Below are 6727 nucleotides of genomic sequence, written 5' to 3'. Positions count from 1 at the left end.
GATCACACAGGAGGAAGGTTATGTTATTCACCTCTACAAGTTTATAAAATTACAATGTGTTGTCTCATTCTGCACAATATTTGTCGCCTTCACAATGTGCCATTGCCTCAACCACTGCCAGCAAATGCTGACATAGATTCACTACTTGACACCACCACAACAAATGAAATTCATGACTTACAAGGTAGTACTGTGAGAGATTCCATTGTTTCTACATTCCAATAAAGTGATGTTTGTGAAATGTTTTTGCGTTTGTTTATTGAAAAAAGTGGCTGCACAGCAACACAGAAATGAACTTGAAAAAGTAGGCAACAGAATACTGAACGAATATCAAAGTCATAAGGTAGGTGAAAAGAACAGTGAAGAATTTGAAACTAATGAAGTAGGGTAATGAAAAACAGTGAACAAGTATGAATAAAACCCTGACAGACTTGCACAGATTTGGACCTTTAAAACCAGCAATGAATAAAAGAAAATTGAAAAACTCATGCAGAAAGAAGCATATTGTTGAAAATGCAAATTAGTTCCAATCATCAACTGTGAATGATTGACTGCAGGTTAGTTCAACTTTACTGGTTTCAGACAATTGCAACTTTTGTCGCTGTAAATCATTTGCAATTATCATTTGTTCCAACTGTTGCTGTTGAATTATAGCTATGTTTGATATTTGGACATAAATTTCTTTTTGTATGTCAACTATGTCCTTTTCTGGATCACGACGGCGGCGCTTTGCTTAGTGTTGTAATGGTGCTTCGGAGTGTGATGATGCAGGGCTCACTGGTTCTTCAATTATTTCAAAAAGGCTGTCATCCATAATTGAACATGTGAATGCAACCGGTTCTTCAACATCTTTAGGTGCTTGGCTAGTACTGGCAAACTGGGAAACACTTTCTACAAAAAAAAACAAAACAAAACAGGCATCACAAGTGCAAAAGCCATCTGTAACAGAACAAAGGTTACTTAACTGTCATTGCTTTCAAGTGATGATGCACCTTTAATTCCATACACTGCTTGTTGTCCAATTATGTTTATGATTTGATAATGCACATCCGAAGGTGGTGTAGCTTTGTTGACACCACCACCCGTTTTAGCTGATTCCTTTTTCCATTCCGACACTGATTTTTTTGCAACACTTTTTAAATCCCACCACTTATGTTCCACCTGATCAACTGTGCGATTAACACCACTGATTGGAGATCGCTTTTTCACAGTTTTACTGCTTTTTGTATCCGTAATCAATTTCTACTGTTTTGAAAAACTAAAGTTTACACAAAGAATAAACACAGCAAATAAAATTCCACCTGGAAATGCCGGTTCCGAATATTACAACTACAAAGGCACACATAGCATTTGTTTTGCTTGCAGTATGTGATGCACAGTATTGCTTTACAATGATAGATATTGGTGACTCAGGAAGACACAGTGATGGTGGGGTGTTTGCCAATTCTGAACTTGGTAAAAAGTTTATGGATGGAGAATTAAATATTCCCAGTCATGCATGCTTGCCAAACACCAATATATTTGTACCATATTGTATTGTTGGTGATGCTGCCTTTCCATTGCGGTCTAACTTAATGAGACCCTATCCCGGAAAACATTTACCTGTTGACAAGAACATTTTTAATTACAGACTTTCTCGTGCTAGAAGAGTTATTGAAAATACATTGGGGATTTTGGCCACTCGTTGGCGAATGTTTCGAAGGCCCATTATTGCTGAGCCAAACAGAGTTGTTGCTATAACAAAAGCTGCATGCTGTTTACATAATTTTTTGCAGATCAAAAATAGGCAATGTGTGCGAAATGAAAAGTTTTATTGCACTGCTTCGTTTGTTGGCCGAGAAGACAGAATGGGTAATGTAATTATGGGAGAATGGAGATCTGAAATGCAGAGTTACTCAAACTTTCAATCTATTGGTCGCATGGGTACAAATATGTATACCAGAGGTGCTGCTGCAGTACGAGACCATTACAAAGATTATTTCATTTCAGAGAATGGTGCACTGCCTTGGCAGAATGCTGTTGTAAATCGTTCATAATTGTTTTCAGTTGTTTTTTTCTATTCAGTGCAGTATCTTGTTTGGTGTATATTTTCTTTTTCACACTCAATAAATCACACAATTTCTTTGATCTGGTTTCATGTTTAGAAGTGAACAGAGAATACAGTGAGGTAACACATGCTGCATGACAATTTAAAATTGCTGGAATAGAAAAGTAGAAAAGAAAGAACCATTGAGGAATAAACAGTAAAAAACACATTATGCATTGTCAATTAAATTAGCTCTTAGTGATGACAGATGCTCTGTAATTGCAGACATGGCCTCGTATGCCTTTTTTTGGCAGGCCTCTTAAGCTGCAAGCAACAAAATTGCCAAAGCCTGTAAATTCATCATCTTGTCCGATGTTGGATGATGTTAATTTTGAAATGCTTTCACTATTTTGGCGAAGCATGCTGCAAATGCTTTCCTGAAGCAGTATGAAATATATGAGTGGCATAAATTACATTTCAACCTAAAAACACTAACCTGAAAATCCAATCGATCATTGCGTTTCCGTTTCATTCCCTGCCTTGAAGTTGATGGCAGAGATGTACTTGGTGGGGTAGCTATATCTTCTTCCACCTCCACCTCCTCAAGGGTTATCTCCTCTGCAAACATCATTTGTATGTTTGTTTAAAATAATAAAAACACAAATAAATATATATAAATACCTTGTTCTGGAACAGGTTCATCTTGTGTAAAATCAACCACAGGTGTTGATGGTCGGGAAAAGTTTCCAACAGTCCTGCAACAAACCATACTTGTTAGAAGTGCAATATATTTATATTTAGTCCATACCAAAGTCACTCACATTTTATGCCTCAAATGATCCTGCAAAAATTTTAATGCTTCATAATGCTCCCATATTTGCAGGTTTTCAGCAGCAGCCCCACTCTTCCGTGCATTTTCAATTTTTCGCTTTTCTTTTGCAAAACGGTCTCTTAAGCTTTTCCATCGTTTCATGCAATTCTCCACTGAATCAACAATTATAATTAGTTGCTGGTCCAGACAACAACAGTACATTTATCCTACCTGACTGTCCAGTGCACTCACTAATGTTTTTCCAAACATTTTCTTTTCGCTTCTGGTCTTTATATAGTTTGCTTCCAGATTTGTATTAGCATTTTATTGAATTCCATTATTAAACTTTTAAACAAACAAACTGCAAACAAAATTTCTCCACCAAATATTAATTACAATTTAATTTATAAAATTTAATTGGTAATCAGCATATTCATTTGACTAAATAATGATGAAATAACAAAACAAGTGTCAAAACCATTAACTTTAACCAGAAAATTTACGACAACTTACCATAAAACAATCAATTTACAAACAAAACTAGCTAAAATTGTCTAAAATAAGTCAAATAACCCACAAAAATAAGTTTCTGCAGCCAGCAGACCTACTAGCAAACAAAGCGTCTGACGGAAAAGTTTTAACTCCGCCGTCAGACGCTTCGAGCGAGAAAATCACGCCGTCACGGCATGACGCCGGCTGGTGTGAATCCCCCGCCGCTTCGAAACCGCGTCGCCAGCCGTTAACCGCGTCTGGTGTGAATCACGGCGCGGCTTGCGGCCGAACTTACGGCGGTTGATGCACACTGCGACGGTCGCGCGTCTGTGCGACGATGTGCGGCTGCGAGGACTTGGTCTTGCGGCGTCTGCGACAAAGTAGAAAAAAAAAGAAAATTTTCTACTTTGCCGCACAGCCGCGAACGGCTCGAAGTTAAAAAATTTGATATAAAATGACATTTTTGGTCACAGTTTCGTTTGATGTGACAGTTATGACAAATGACTGGGTTTTGTGCGTGAGAAAATGGTGCCTTGAAAGCAACAAAGCTCCCATGTGGACGTTACAGCAGCGGGATACTGCTATGCTGACCAAATTAAAATGACCTTTTTTCTGCCTGGGCTAGCTATATATTACAGCTCATTTTCCATGCACCCAGTAGTAGGTATTAAATTATTGTAGCCCTATACTTAAAAAGATTGAAGTTTGTAACAAGTGTGCTGCAATGGATGACGTTTGCTTTGAAACCTTGCTTAATCTACATTCCACAATTGAAGCATATGTTCTGTATGAAAGTTTATCTGGGAGTGAAAGGTAGTGATTAAGTGAGAGTAACCTATATATATCTTATTTAAGTATTTATAAAGCTATCATTTTAATGTTTAGAAATATTTGGGTGCATGGAATGCTAAAAGAAAGAGACAGCAAATCAGAATTTATTGTGGCTGAGCAACTTCTTGGAGGTGGAGACCTAGACAAATGTCACCAATATTTTAGAATGAGTAAAGAGAAATTCTATACATTACTGAAGACTATTTAGCCCAAAATAAGAAAAATGGACACTCCTTGGAGAAAAGCAATTTCACCACAGCGTCGCCTGATTTTGACCTTACGATACCTTGCAACAGGTGCATCTCAGCTACATATAGGTTTTTCATTTAGAGTGGGTCACACTACAGTAGGCAAGATTATCAGGGAGTGCTGTTCGGCGCTATGGGAATGTTTGGTTCCAATAGTTTTGCGCCCTCCTACTGCAGAAGATTGGTTGCAAATTGCTGAAGATTTTCATAAGTTTTGGCAATGCTCAAACTGCATTGGAGCAATCGACGGAAAACACATTAGAATTAAGGCTCCACCTAATAGTGGTACTGAATTTTTTAATTATAAGGGTTTTTTCTCCATTGTGCTTTTAGCAATTTGTGATGCCCATTATCGTTTTGTTCTTGTGGATATTGGTGACTCAGGTCGACATAGTGATGGTGGTATCTTCAGTAATTCCAGAGTTGGAAAAAAATTGATGAAGGTTCTTTATGTATTCCTAAAAGCTTGCCAGGATCTAACATTAATGTTCCCTACTATTTGGCTGCTGATGATGCTTTTCCATTGAAGATTGGAATCATTAAGCCGTATCCAGGACGGCATCTCAGTGAGGACAAACAAATTTTTAATTACCGACTGAGTCGTAGAAGAAGAGTTGTAGAGAATGCTTTTGGTATACTTGCCGTGAGATGGCAAGTATTCTATAAAATGCTGAATTGTGATCCAGAAATGGCACAGTGTATTGTACAGGCCTGTGTGGTTCTTCCTACAATTTGATGGAAATGGCAATACAGTGAATGGTAACTGGAGACAAACTATTCCTTCAACTGTCAATATGGATTCACTTGGACATATTGGCTCGAACTTTTATTCCAGAAATGCAGGTTTTTACAGGGATCGGTTAAAAAAATATTTTTTGAAAGATGGAGCAGTTTCATGGCAGTGGAGTAGATAAAGTTTATGCATGGTTAATGAACAATTTTTGTTTGTTTGTATTTACTTCTTTCCTTAATTCAAGCTGCCAGTTTTTGCTAAATTGCAGTGCCTTAACCATCAATTTATGATTTGACAGTTTCTATTTCTTTTCACATCAAGTTATTCTAGGAAGTAGTGCAGTACAATGGATATTGAACAAAGTTTTAATATGAAGCTTATTGACCTTGTGTCTCAAGCTAACCTAATTTTCAACCCATGTCATCCAGACCACAAAATTAGAGGCAAAACAGATTCTACATGGAGAAACATTGCCCAGGAATTAAACTCTACTGGTAAGTTTGCATCTCATAACAAAAATAATTACTAAATTGATTTTTACTTTCAGTTGACCAGTGTCAAAAGCGTTGGCGTACGCTGCGAACAGCATATGGTAAAAAACACAAAAAAAACACTGGAGCTCCAAGTGGGTCTGGTACCCTTCCACCAGAGAGATGGCCATATTACAACCAACTATCATTTTTGGATAGTTATATCAAGCATAGAGGGTATGTGGATGGTATGTAGTAATAAAAAGGATTTATTGTTCTTCCTGTTTATGTAGATCTGTAGACAACTTTGCTGATGACAGTAGTTCTCCCAAGTCTTTTTCGACAACCCTGGTATGTGAAATGTTTATAATGTTCAAGTGTGTCTTTCATTATTGCAGCACTTTTGCTCATTACCATGAAAGAAGATATATTTTTGGTTCATAATATTTAAAGAGGATTCCAGCATTGAAAGTACCAGAGAAGATAATTCATTTTCTTCTGATGCTGCTACTGCAGACATGCCTGCAAATGCAACTCAACCAGAAGAACCAAGTTGCAAAAGAAAAAAAACAGACAAACAGAAAGTACAGGTATGCTCAAGCCTATGCTTTAGTTCGTGATATTATGAATAAAAACTAAAATCAGTAATGTTTCTGTTTTGCAGACAGAGATGCTAAATTATTTAAGGCAAAGCTTAAGTCATCTTGCAGAACTCCAGGAAAGGAAATTAGATCGACTAGACCACTTCGGTAAATTTGTGGTGGCACAATTAAGAGAAAAACCTGCAGAGCTTGTGGATTGTGCCATGGAGTTTAATGTTGCACAACAGTCCAGTTAGACTAATTTACTTTCTTTCAATGTTCAGTATTTCTTTCAATGCTCTTCAGTTCTTTTTAATAAAATTTAAAAATGATAAAACAAAACTACATGAAGTTGTTTTTTTGTGAGGAATTGTTTGAGGTGATATGTGTGTGTGCCTTGCAGGTGTGCGGCCCAGACGCTGTGTGCGCATACGCCCGTAAGTTTTCGATTTGTGGCATGACCATCACATACCACAGCGTGAATATTCACATTACAAAGCTAAGATTGAAGCACTTGTGGATTTGGTTGGGTACC

The 6727-nt window shown here is 37.3% G+C and overlaps 3 pseudogenes; 1 reads left to right on the top strand and 2 right to left on the bottom strand.

Annotated features, from left to right (window-relative positions):
• Nucleotides 1-520: 520 nt before the first annotated feature.
• On the bottom strand, nucleotides 521-1233 carry LOC145888981 (uncharacterized; annotated as a pseudogene).
• A 1022-nt stretch (nucleotides 1234-2255) lies between these two features.
• Nucleotides 2256-3150, bottom strand: LOC145890319 (uncharacterized; annotated as a pseudogene).
• Nucleotides 3151-5487: 2337 nt separating this feature from the next.
• LOC145890318 (uncharacterized) lies at nucleotides 5488-6449 on the top strand (annotated as a pseudogene).
• The last annotated feature ends 278 nt before the right edge of the window (nucleotides 6450-6727 follow it).

This window comes from Ascidia mentula, chromosome 2 (assembly GCF_947561715.1).
Source record: "Ascidia mentula chromosome 2, kaAscMent1.1, whole genome shotgun sequence".
Lineage (NCBI taxonomy): Eukaryota > Metazoa > Chordata > Ascidiacea > Phlebobranchia > Ascidiidae > Ascidia > Ascidia mentula.
Note: the sequence above shows the minus strand (reverse complement) of the source record. Positions and strands in the feature narration are given on the sequence as shown.